Source organism: Cherax quadricarinatus, chromosome 40, assembly GCF_038502225.1.
Source record: "Cherax quadricarinatus isolate ZL_2023a chromosome 40, ASM3850222v1, whole genome shotgun sequence".
Taxonomy (NCBI): Eukaryota; Metazoa; Arthropoda; class Malacostraca; order Decapoda; family Parastacidae; genus Cherax; species Cherax quadricarinatus.
In genome coordinates, this window is record NC_091331.1 from 3,172,847 (window position 1) to 3,186,594 (window position 13,748).

At 41.4% G+C, this 13,748-nt stretch overlaps 1 long non-coding RNA gene across 2 annotated transcripts in view; it reads right to left on the bottom strand.

Moving 5' to 3' along the window:
- Positions 1–10,426, bottom strand: part of LOC138853790 (uncharacterized) — a 105,301-nt gene extending 94,875 nt beyond the window's left edge. Inside the window, exons 1-2 of one of the 2 annotated variants that reach the window (XR_011392954.1) lie at positions 10,153–10,426; positions 944–1,166 (exon numbers count right to left, since the gene is read on the bottom strand). This is a non-coding gene — a long non-coding RNA (uncharacterized lncRNA). The remainder of the gene's footprint in view (positions 1–943; positions 1,167–10,152) is intronic. The other variant, XR_011392953.1, reaches the window with a different exon arrangement.
- Between the last annotated feature and the right edge of the window lie 3,322 nt (positions 10,427–13,748).

A 13,748-nucleotide genomic window follows, 5' to 3' on the forward strand; every position in this document is an offset into this window, starting at 1 on the left:
ACTGACATTTACTCGCACTACACGTCCTCTTTCGTGCTGGGTTTGGAAAGTGACCTCCAGGCCACCTGCTTTCAAGATTGCTTGGGTGACTATGATGAGGTTTGTGGGCCATACAAGTCATGTAGAGGTAATGAGACCCAACGTAGAGATTTATGATTATAGGGAAGAGGTCGAGAAGTATCAGGTACCGGATTTGATACAGCAACAATCGTCTTGATAATAGAGCGAGTGGAATGCAGTTAGGTATCGCAGGGATGATCAAATCGCCTTTGCTAGTTAGGCGAAGCCCGAGTTAGTCAAGAACGGCGAAAAGGGATTTACAGAATTCCATGAAACACTAGTTCATCTTGAGCTCCAGATTTCTTCACCGGACACCATCGAGTCAACAAGGGGAGACTTACACGATCAATGAAACAAGGACTACTAGGGAGATACACGACAGTGACCATCAGATAACTACCTGGCAGCCACAGGACCAAAATAGTGCCCGCTCTCTGATGGTCGCTCGGCCAACCCGAATGCACCAACCATCCAGACAATGAAGAGCGCTGCAAGACTAGCTTATAGATTCGTAGTAGACCTCCCGCTTGACCTCTCTCCCCTGTCCCCTAACTCAGGTGTTGCTATGGGCTGCAGTTCTATAGGAAGCCTCAGCGTCCAAGTGGAAAAAAAATAAGTTTACGGGTCACTGTGCAATGTTTAGTTTGATCTCGCCATGTCATGGTCAACCTGAGGGAGCCGGAACTCAGCACGACCACGACAGTAAAGACCGTAATCATTCCCAGCCGGTTACCATAAAATAAATACTGTAGAGGATTGGTGGAAGAAATGCAAGGGGATATAACAAAGACGTGTGTGTGAACAAAATACATAAAAAATTATCTGCTTTTCCTTAAATATATCATCTACCTGATTAAGTTTCTCATAAAAAAGGTTAACTCACCTTCATTTCAGCAGGAAAGACTGCCAAGGAAGGCCAGGTATGTTGCATTGACTGCTGCAAGCTAAGGAGGTAGGCAGGGACAAGCCTTGATCTCTCGCGCACACACTGACAAAGATGCAGGAAGTATCCCATCTCAAATGATTTAGTAACATTTAAATACGGTGGTTGCAGTAGTGTGTATTCGCTCGTTGCTTAGTTAAAATTCCATTGTAATATTTAAGGCCTGAAAGATGAAAAAAATAGAGACATAATCCGTACCCTGTGAAAATAACTTCCTCGTTGTACAAGGTATTAAAGTATGCTTGTGGTGATGTATATGTGACACGTAGCCTTAATGACCACTCGTGTAGTGCTCGTTTCTTAGGCTTTAAACTGCAATAAATTCACTAAACACAGACAATCACAAAAATTAGACCAGGTGCATTAGTCTCTCCTGCCCCCTAATTCTTCCTCCTCGTATTTTCTTTCCCAATACCTCCTCGGACACACTCTCCCCAATATTTTCTCCCCCCAAAATTCCCCTTCACAATTCCCCCCACCCCTTTCCCCAATACGCTCCTCCTCATCCTTCCCCCGGCGACACTGCCGTTATGGAGGGAGACGTCGCTACAGGAGGCATTTCCTGAGTGTGACTCTGACCGGTATCGAGAACACCAGGTTTCTTCTATATCACCAACGTTTCCTTCCCAAAGAATCAGGTCACTTATCATATCTTATGTGCTTGCCCTGCCTCCGTTAACCCTGCTTTAGCTACCCTGCCTCTGTTAACCTTCCTCTAAGTTTTGATGGGGGTTAACAGTGTTAACTTTAAGAACATTTACGTTAATTATCGCCTGGTAACCAAATTAACACTAGCGAGGTCTGGCAAGTGCAGCGACGTTGGTCGTTCAGAAACACACGCTCGTAAACGCGTTAGAAAACAAACGAGGGAATTTATGGAACGTGTTATGCATGACCTTTCAATACCTTGGGTCGTTCCGTTGACTCTCCCCTGAGCTGGGATTGTATTAAAAAGAACATTATTATTATTATTATTATTATTATTATTATTATTATTATTATATTATAATCAAGGGGGAAGCGCTAAACCCGGAGGATTATATAGCGCCTGGGGGGGGGATGTGGAAGGCATTCAGGCTTAATTCGGGGAACTGGAGCACAGATCCAATTCCCTAAATCAAGAGCCCTTCACCAACATCAAGGAACCATCCTTGAGGGGATTAAAAAGAACAGATTTATAAATGTACATTCATAGGGAAGTTCTGAACTCGTAAATGGGGAATGAGAGGCCAGCTAGATTACAGGAAGAACAGTTCAACGTCTGGATTAAGAGCCCTTGGAAGTTCATTTCGATTCCCGCTTTAGGGATTAATGTATCCTTGACTGGTAATGAACAGGTTACACGTAGGCTTAATAACCCTCGTCTAGTCCATGGGCTTCAATATTTTAACACACACACACACACACACACACACACACACGCACACACACACTTGTATGTACACAAGTATGAAAACATTTAAGATGTGTGTCTGCAACAATGAAAAACAGTGAAAATTGTGAAAATCATTAAAAAGAGCTAAAGTTGTCTTTAATGTGAAAATATATATTACGGAAATCATCAGAGTCCTTTGTTGTGCTCGCACTGCCGTCTTCAGGGTAAATATTAAGAGCTACAGACGCTAATATATAGGACAGACGAAGTGGTTTTGGAGGCCCAGCCAAAAAAATTGTTTAAATATATGTTCCGAATAGGTAAATTTGGTCAATCAGCAAGAATTCATTTAAAATTAAGTCCTTTCTAAAATTTCCTCTTATACGTTTAAAGATTTTTTTCATTTATGTTAATGTAAAAATTAATAATTTTGTACCAAAAGAACCTTAGAAAACTTACCTAACCTTATTATAAGAAGAGCAATTTAATTTAGCTTAATCCAACTAAATATATTTTAGACAAGTTTACAATAATTTAATAATAAACAAACACAATGAAATTTATTTTTTTCGTTAGGTTCATAATGATTTTTAAAAAATTACTGCAAACACAAATTTTCGTTTGCTTTATGTGGCAAGAAGAGCGTTGCTCTCTCTCTCTCTCATATATGTCGTGCCTAATAGGTAAAACTGGTCAATTAGCAAGAACTCATTTAAAATTAAGTCCTTTCTAAAAATTACTCTTATACGTTTAAAGATATATTTTTTTTAATTAATGTTAATGTAAAAAAAATTAATTTTGCACTAAAAGAATCTTAGAAAACTTACCTAACCTTATTATAACAAGCGCAATTTATTTTAGCCTAATGCAACTAAATATATTTTAAATACTTTTACAGTAATTTAATACTAAACAAACACAATGAAATATATTTTTTTCGTTAGGTTTAGAATAATTTTTGCGAAATTATTGCATACACAAATTTTCACTTGTCCTATATGGCAAGATGAGCGTTGCTATTTAATCCAAGATCGAAAGTTCTGCCTATTCGGCACGACATATATATATATATATATATATATATATATATATATATATATATATATATATATATATATATATATATATATATGTTAATTTTGAAGGAAGTAACCAATCTTGATAAAATATGATGCGAGAGAAATGCATGTACAATTTTCATTTGAAATGTTGGACAAATATTTACCTGGTTTCCTGTTCCACGGGATACATTACCTGCCGTAGCAGCGTCTGACATCCAGCTTCACCTGACACACAGCATTAACCTGTACCTAACATCCCTAGCACCATCTTTCCTGGCCAGATAAATCTCAGCATCAGTTGATATCGGGAAAATCTGTTGATATTACCAGTATCAAACACCGCCAGCATCACCAGACAACACCAGCATGGGTTGTTAAAAGCATTCAAGGCTAAGACATTTTGACCTTAAGAACCGGAGCAAGAGTCACTCTTCACCAGGTATTGTGATATATGTCACCCCTGGTGCTGATCTCCCACTACCCCGGATGTCCGCCTCTGATTGCTCCACGTCTGAGGTCCCTCAGATCTGGGGATCCCCAGTGTAAGTGGTACAACCCAGCATCCATTCTCTCTCTCTCTCTCTTTCCATCTCTCTCTGGGATGTACAGTTAGTATTGAAGAGAGAGTAGGTGTTTCTAGGAAGTGAAGGTGCAAGCAAACTAGACCGTTACTCTTACGTTTACTTCTTTCTTCCTCTTTCATCCACCTCCTCTTCTTCTTCTTCCTTAATTAGCCTCATATGTGGCTAGACACTGGTAGCTAATGCCAGTGTACACACACACACACTATATATATATATATATATATATATATATATATATATATATATATATATTTCAATACCTAACTTGGACGTAGGTCTCTCGTAAAGTCATGTTGGTGTATAGCAAGTAACTAGTGTTGACAAATATACATGTACAGTACGTATGGAGTGCGTGTTTACATCAGCAGTTTGTGTGTGTGTGGGGGAGGGAGGATCAATTGAGTGTGTCGACGTATGATATGCGAGAGATGAACGGGTGATGGATGTAGGTTACACATGCGTGAGTCATGCGCCACTACCAGCACTACCCTAGTAAACCCTCCTTCCTCGCTCCTTGACGGAAGACGTGGTAGTAGATTGTGGTAGTGGTAGACTGTGGTAAAGGTGAACTGTGGTAGTGGCAGGCAGTGGTAGTGATAAATTATGGAAGTGAAGTAAGGTAGAGGGAAGATGAACATCAAAATGGTATACAATACCGACAGGTTGTTAGGTAAGATACATATGCAACAGTTAGACAACTTTATTCCGAAACGTTTCGCCTACACATAGACTATGGAACTGAACTTCTCCAGGCCGAGGGACTGACAACCTCAAATTCTACGACTTCAAGGTTGATGGACTAATTACATCGTCTTCACATCTCTACTGTTCCTGCCTACTTTCTGTATTCGAGTGAAGAAGCCTACTATGTAGGCGAAACGTTTCGGAATAAAGTTGTCTAACTGTTGCATATGTGTCTTACCTAACAAGGTAGAGGGAAGGAACTGTGTCAGTGGTTATCACAGTTCCAATTTACCAACTGCTTTTCTTTCACTCTCAAAATTAATCTATAGTAATACAAAAAATGAATTTCTTAATTTTCATATTTATATAATTTAATCGGAGTTACACGAGAGAGAAGTTAGTAGTAGTACAATCAAAACTAAACGCTAAACACACAAGGGTCATACAGCGCTGCTGGAGAGAATATATAAAAAAAATACTATACAACGTGTCCAGTACAAAAGAATAAAAAAGGCTCCCTGTTAGAAACTTGCAAGCTCATTAACAATATTGTTTCAGACTATTGAGCAAAATTCTTCTCCAGGCTGAGGGACTGACCACCTAAAAACTAAGTCTTGAAGGGTGATGGACTGATTACATCGTCTTCACATCCCCTACTACTTCTGCTAACTCTTCTGTACTCGACTGAAGAGGCCTACTATGTAGGCGAAACGTTTCGGAATAAAAATGCCTAACTGTTGCACATGTGTCTTACTTAAGTAAACAACTGCGCAGTAAGCTTTAAGTAAGCCTAGTTGTACATAATATACAAATACAAAGAGATGGACCCAATTTCAAAGCAGTATGCGTTGAAATTGGGTCCATCTTTTTGAAACACCCTGTATATAAGAGTGGACTTCAGGGCACACAGATATTATAGACACATAAGGGCACATATAAGTTGTTTTAACTTAAGATAAGCAAATAAAGTCAAGTACTGACCCAATTCTGATCAGAAGAGAGATTCTCCAGTTGCTGAGCAGAAACCAGTTTGATAAAAAATTCTGGAAAATAATAACTTACACAACCTAGCATAAAAAGATTCTTTAATTCTGGGCTGACACATCAACACGAAGTCTGGAGCTGACCAGTAAAAGACACTCTTATGAGTGCATGAGACGAGATGGACAGTGAAAGACACTCTTATGAGTGCATGAGACGAGATGAACAGTGACAGTGAAAGAACCCCCCCCACACACAGACAGGCCCAACAGTTATCACATAGGCCGTTCAAGAAGAGGGCCTAAGAACTGGAGGTCAACCCCCCCTTACCCCCATCTTGTACAATATATAAAAAAAATAATAAATTACGTAATACACGTGCGCACGCACACACAAACATTTATAACAAATTTTTAACTTTTAATTTTTTTTCTTCAGAACTGTGAATTACAAACAGGGAGACATGTCCTCGTTATAGTTAACAAACAAACAAATAAACAAAAGCACATGTAATTACACCCTCGTGTATCTATTATCTCCAGTCAATAACAAAAGTTATCCACAAATTTTAACCACGAGGCAGAATTAAACCCATATGGATCATACTGCAAATGGAAAGTGGGGAAAGGAATAATCAAATCTAGTCCAAGAGTAGCTCCACTTAACTGGATCAAGAACTCCCACGAGCAGTATGGCAGCACGACTCTTGAAGACTCGAGATACTGAAGAGTGGCGTCAAATGTCCGGAGATTTTTCGCCTTGACACGATCAAAGTTATTTATTTTACAATCAAATTTTATGGGGATTTAATTTGGAGATGTGTACTGAGTTTTCTTATAATATAATGCGTCTAAAATGCAAGTAAAACGTTGCTGTGTGTGCACGTCTTGCCAGAGTGCACGAATTCCCAGAATGCATGTCTTACCAGAGTGCATGAATTCCCAGAGTGAACGCCTTGCCAGAGTGCACGTCTTGCCAGAGTGCACGCCTTGCCAGATTGCACGCCTTGCCAGATTGCACGCCTTCCCAGAGTACAAGCATTCCCAGAGTGCACGCCTTGCCAGATTGCACGCCTTGCCAGAGTACAAGCATTCCCAGAGTGCACGTCTTGCCAGAGTACACGCATTCCCAGAGTGCACGCCTTGCCAGAGTACACGCATTCCCAGAGTGCACGCCTTGCCAGAGTACACAACAGTATGTACCGTAACATAACTAAAGTCGCTCTCAGAGACCTCACTCGGGTTTCAAGTAGGGAGACAGTTCGATCCGGGAAAGAAGAGGTGGCTCCATCTCTTTGGATCAAGAGCCTTTACCAGCATCAAGGCATTCCCACTTTCTTTGAAAAATAACTAAACATTAGAACATGACAAAGGATGAGCGCTGCAGCAGGCCTACTGGCCTGCTGCAGGTCGTTCTCAAACCCAGACCCTTCTAACAAAAGGGTAAACAAAACCCCCTATAAAACAAAAGCAGACAGGTTACTAATTATACACAAATAACCCGCACATAGGAAAGAAAAGCTTACGACGATGTTTCGGTCGTAGGTTTTGAGTCTCGCGATGTTATATGTGTGTTGTTCCAGTGCCTTTCTGTTCTTTAAGTTACTAAATTTCTATTATAGCAATCATGGAGAATCGGTAAACCCGTAAGGGTCATACAGTGACCGAGAAACGGGAGCCAATGTGACCCAAGGGTCGACCCAATCCCTGGGATGATCACGTCAGCATCAAAGGCCCTACGAAATCCTCGTTGCCCTAGCAAAGTCTCCCGAGTGATGGAATATGGCAGGGAAACATAGCTAGCTTTTGTTGTGTGTAACTATTATGCATTATAAAGTACCAGCACACTGATGGATTCAGTTTCGCTAAATATAACAAGAATGGCTGGTATCAGAAAAATCTACAGAAAGTAAGAGACCAGAGGAGCTCTTGTACAGAACATGGGAGACGAAGTAGGCGTGTGTGTGTGTGTGTGTGTGTGTGTGTGTGTGTGTGTGTGTGTGTGTGTGTGTGTGTGTGTGTGTGTGTGTGTGTGTGTGTGTGTAAAAAGGCAGAGAAAGGAGGGTAAAAGGAAGTTGGGGCGAGAGAGAGAATGTCATAAGATGTGGAATATAAAGAGGAAGAGAATTAGGACGAGGAGAAAGTGGAAGAGGAAGAAGCAATGGAAGACTCAGTAGAGGGTGTGGTAGGAGGGTTCACTCAACTCTTCAACAGTGGTCCACCCCCCTTCCTCTCTCCCTCCCCTCTCTCTCTCTCTCCCCCCTCTCTCCCCCTCTCTCTCTCTCCCCCTCTCACTCCCACCCTCTGTACCCTCTTCTGTGTGCCACTCTCTGCATGTTTATGTTCTTTCCATGTTTGTATTCTCTCCATTTTTTCCGCTCATACCAGTGTCCTGTACGTCCTGTATTGGATTTTCATACACATCTGTCAACTTGTTTAAATTTGGTAAAAAAAAAAATCACCACAGGGTGAGCACTGATCCTTGTGGCACCCCACCTGTGACCTCCCCGAGGTAAACACTAATCCTTATGGCACCCCACTAGTAACATCGCCCTTGAGATTATCCCCTCATCAGCTTGCCTCTTCCATCGTAATAACTCGCTGTTAGCACCTTTCATATTTTTTATCTCTAAATTTGTCTCTGTCCATCAATTTTGCTTCTAACACTTCTACATCACAACTGATCAAGGCTCTCAATATATCCTCGCATGACAGATTCCTTATACAGTGGACTCTATTTTTTTGTCATCCCGTTCCCTGTGGGAGGACCAATATTTACCTGAATTCGTTTTCTTCCGCCAAGGTTTTCGTTAATACACGAGAACGCCTTAGTCGATCTGCTTCAATTTTTTTATGGTCATGTACTACAACCAGGGAAAGGGTCGTGTAACTATAGATTACTGCTGGTGACCTCTTAGTCAATTGTTTACACCATTCCCAGTTTAGTTGTTCCCACGACAATTTGTAAAAGCTTCTCGTGGTCGCCATTAAATTTAACACTTGGAATCTTTGTATTATCAGAAATAAATGGAGAATGCCTCTTCCGAATGCCTTTAAACTTTCAAGGATGATACATCCTAGTAAATGGAAGGAGAAATTTAGTTTTGGGCAGTCTGTGAGCCAATTTGCGAATTTTACTAAAATAATTTGGATACTGGTATCCATGTGATAACTAGTGAAGGCCTCAGTACTTTTCGATTATTCACTAACATTTAAATGGATTTAATAACTTATGCTGTGACCTGTACTTTCGTTTTGCCTGCATTGTGAAGCTCCTGGGTGTATGGGACAGAGGGATACTTTTCTCTAATCACCGAGATAGAGGAGGCTGGGCTTATGAAATACCCTTCTGGAATCGCGTAGCGATCGAAGCACATTAGTTATTACATTCGTTGTAACTATATTGTGTGTATGCACGTGTGTGTACGTATGTATTCGTGTGTACTCATCTATATATGCTTACAGGGGTCGAGTCACAGCTCCTGTGTGTGTACGTGCCTATGTGTATGTGGCGTGGGGGTTGCCTAGAGTTTTCTTTGTTAAAGACTATATTTTGGTCATGCAGGAACGATCTCTGCCCCAACAACTGAGGGATAATAAGACTCAATTGTGCTCGAGCCTAAAAACTTAAATATAATAATAACGTAATATTGGAAGTGGGTGGATATATGCGAGTATGTGTGTATATACATTTGTGTATATATGTGTGTTGGGGCCGGGAGTGCAGGGGGGGGGGTAGAATATAACGGCAGTAATTCTGGTCTCCAGTAATGCCTTAGAGAGCACCTTGAACAACACAGACACTGGCCTAAATGTTCCCTCATGTACACCAGCACATGCCACACACTTCCTTTCATTTTGGACTCCCCTCCCCCCACTCTCCATAAATTGGTTAATGGGGAGGGGAAGGGTTTAAAGCCTATCAACTACACTAGGATCACTGAGGATGCACAGTAATCTTTTTCAACCCCAGACAAAAAATTTCTCCCCTAAAATGGGAACGTACACCTATCAGTGTGTACATTAATAGATTTATTGGCAGTAGCTTATTACAGGATGCATCACTCGTAGTCCCAATGAATTATTTTTTTGGAGTAGGATTTTTTCCTGTACTCGTGTGAGGGCGAAACTGTGTAAACATATTAAACTTTTTTTGTTTAACAAAGTTCATTAATGCACAGGGAATTGAGTTATAAGAAGAGAGAGAGAGTGACCTTGCGATAGTTTGAGAGGCTAATAGTAGTTTCGAAGCATTGATATTACGTGCATATACTCGCTTATTTGAACGTAATACATTCACCGTAGAGGCGACAGGTAAGCCCACTCTCGTGTGTATAATAGACAGACAGACAGACACATATTAAATATTACTTTCTACCCCCAGCGTGCAAGACTGAAGGTAAACAAAGCCTGTGGCAGCCAGTGTTAACAACCCAGATGGTGCGGTAGCTACCTCATTTCTTACCTTCTGTAGAAGCCACCATGTTCACTTCGCTAAATACTCCCTACGCATGCTATTCTTGCTCACCGCCGCCACTGCAGGACCGTCGAAAATTATGCAAGATCCTGCCGGCAGATCGGGAGAATTTAGTTCCGCCATACGTGGCAACATTGTGCTGAGAATCAGGTCGGTGGTTCACCCCGAGAGTTTGGTTCCTGGCCTTGACTTAGGCTCCAGCATTCCTACTCGCCTCGTGGCTGCCCAACTTAGCTTTTGACATGGGTGCCAGCGTTCCAAGCCTCACCCTGAGCATTCCGACCCTGGCCTTGGCCTAAGCTCCATTACTTTAAGCCTCATCCATAGTGTTCTGACCCTGGCCTTGACTTAGGCTTTGATATTTTCACTCATATGTGTTCTGACCCTGGCCTTGACTTAGGCTCCATCTTTGCAAGCCGTGCAAGGGGTAACATGAGACTCCTGTTCCTTCCGTCTGACATTAATTGACCGCTAAGTACCTGGCGGTGAACACATACTGATGGGAATAAAATGACCAAAACAAATAGCACCAGACCGTGCCATTATGGAACATTCTCTGCTAGGCCCACATAACAGGCAAACCATCGTTGTGTACCTGTTTGACCACCTTGTTTAAACCATCACGAAAAGAGGAAATAAGAAAAAGATGGAAGCCCGTGTCCCGTGGCCTGGTAGGCAACGCTCTCTCTTCACACGCAGTGTCCGTGGTTCGATCCCCGGCAAGGGTGAAAATATTGGGCGTGTTTCCTTATACCTGTTGTCCCTGTCACCTAGCAAGCAAGTAGGCACCTGAGTGTAAGTCGACTGGTGGGGGTGGCATCCTGGGGGACTAGACTGAAAGCTCACAATGGAAATAAGACAGACAATCCCTCGATGATGCCCTGACTTTCATGGGTTATCCTGAGTGGCTAACCCTCCGGGATTAAAAATCCAAACAAAATCTTAACATATTTAATAATTTACGGTGATGTGAAGAATGTATAGACGTGTGTGTTGTTTGGCTGTGTTTATGAGAGTCACTGGAGAAATCTATGTAAATTTACAGATTGTAACAACGTCATAGAATAATCTACGTATAAAATATGTTTCGTTGTTTTGAACACGTACTGTCAGACTAATACTAGAGTACACAGCACCAGCATGGAGCCCCACTCTTCAGATACAAGTGCTGAACTGTGATGATAGACTGGGAAAGCTAAATCACGCTATGCTAGAAGAGATACAAGGGGGGGGATATGATCACAGCATGCAAGATACCGTACACGCAAATAAACCAGAGAGATGCAAAAAAGCGCTTCATATCACTAAACCCAAAGGAGTTATACAGCGTCATAGGGAATGAGAGAACAGCAGGATTGATCCCAGGATGTGGAGGGTGTCTCCAACTCCCTGGATCAAGAGCTCATGACCAGCATCAAGCCTCAGGTGAGGCAGTAAGAGAGAGACACTCAGTGCACTCTGAGCCTTGTGAGTTTAGCGCTCTGCTCTGTAATGCGAAAGTCCGCCGATGGGTGAAGGTGGAGAGGCGGGCCCAGGAACTGGAGCTCAGCCTGAAATATCACCACGAGAGGAGCCTTGATGCAGAAAAATGTGTTTTTGATCCAAGGATTTGGAGCTACTCTCCCCTTCTTTGGATCAAACCCAATTACCTCTCATCCCTCCTCTCCCCCTGGCTCTGCATGACCCCTTCGAGTTTAGCGCTTCCCTGTAAATATAATATTAATATTGACAACAACAGTAATAATTACAATAATAATAATAATAAAAACAATATTAATAATAATGGCAATAATAATAATAATGATAATAATAATAATCAACTTCACAACAGTGACAGTAAGTTAAAAATAAATGGAATTAAAACAGTGGTTTAAATAAACTGACTCTGGAATAAACACTTGTAGATACATCCGTTAGAATAAATCACCGAGAGTTGGAACAATGTTGTTAATTCTGACACTGGAACAATGTTGTTAATTCTGATACTGGAACAATGTTAATTCTGACACTGGAACAATGTTGTTAATTCTGACACTGGAACAATGTTGTTAATTCTGACACTGGAACAATGTTGTTAATTCTGACACTGGAACAATGTTGTTAATTCTGACACTGGAACAATGTTGTTAATTCTGACACTGGAACAATGTTGTTAATTCTGACACTGGAACAATGTTGTTAATTCTGATACTGGAACAATGTTGTCAATTCTGGCACTGGAACAATGTTGTTAATTCTGACACTGGAGCAATGTTGGTAATTCTGACACTGGAACAATGTTGTTAATTCTGACACTGGAGCAATGTTGGTAATTCTGACACTGGAGCAATGTTGGTAATTCTGACACTGGAACAATGTTGTTAATTCTGACACTGGAACAATGTTGTTAATTCTGACACTGGAGCAATGTTGGTAATTCTGACACTGGAACAATGTTGTTAATTCTGACACTGGAGCAATGTTGGTAATTCTGACACTGGAGCAATGTTGGTAATTCTGACACTGGAGCAATGTTGGTAATTCTGACACTGGAACAATGTTGTTAATTCTGACACTGGAACAATGTTGTTAATTCTGACACTGGAACAATGTTGTTAATTCTGACACTGGAACAATGTTGTTAATTCTGACACTGGAACAATGTTGTTAATTCTGACACTGGAACAATGTTGTTAATTCTGACACTGGAACAATGTTGTTAATTCTGACACTGGAACAATGTTGTTAATTCTGACACTGGAACAATGTTGTTAATTCTGACACTGGAACAATGTTGTTAATTCTGACACTGGAACAATGTTGTTAATTCTGACACTGGAACAATGTTGTTAATTCTGACACTGGAACAATGTTGTTAATTCTGTGTCTCAATCTTCAACTTGTCGGTTTTTCAAACCATTCATCACAACTGCAACACATATTGGCACTGCAACACATGTTGGCATTGCAACACATGTTGGCATTGCAACACACGTTGGCACTGCAACACATGTTGGCACTGCAACACATGTTGGCACTGGAACACATTTTGGCACTGCAACACATGTTGGCACTGCAACACATGTTGGCATTGCAACACACGTTGGCACTGCAACACATGTTGGCACTGCAACACATTTTGGCACTGCAACACATGTTGGCACAGGGATGGATGTCTGGCACAACGCATGTGTTCCTCTTTCAATTGAGATTTTTTATTTTTGCACCTGCCGTCTCCTACCAAGGTAGTGTGATTCAAAAAGAAAGGAAAGCACATTTACCATTATTCATTCAATAGCTGTCTTGCTATAAATGTACGGATATCGCATTGCTAATGACCCTCCGAACTGTAACATCCCAATCCCTCCTTCAGAGTGCTGGAACTGCACTTCCTATCCCTCCTTCAGAGTGCTGGCACTGTACTTCCTATCCCTCCTTCAGAGTGCTGGCACTGTACTTCCTATCCCTCCTTCAGAGTGCTGGCACTGTACTTCCTATCCCTCCTTCAGAGTGCTGGCACTGTACTTCCTATCCCTCCTTCAGAGTGCTGGCACTGTACTTCCTATCCCTCCTTCAGAGTGCTGGCACTGTACTTCCTATCCCTC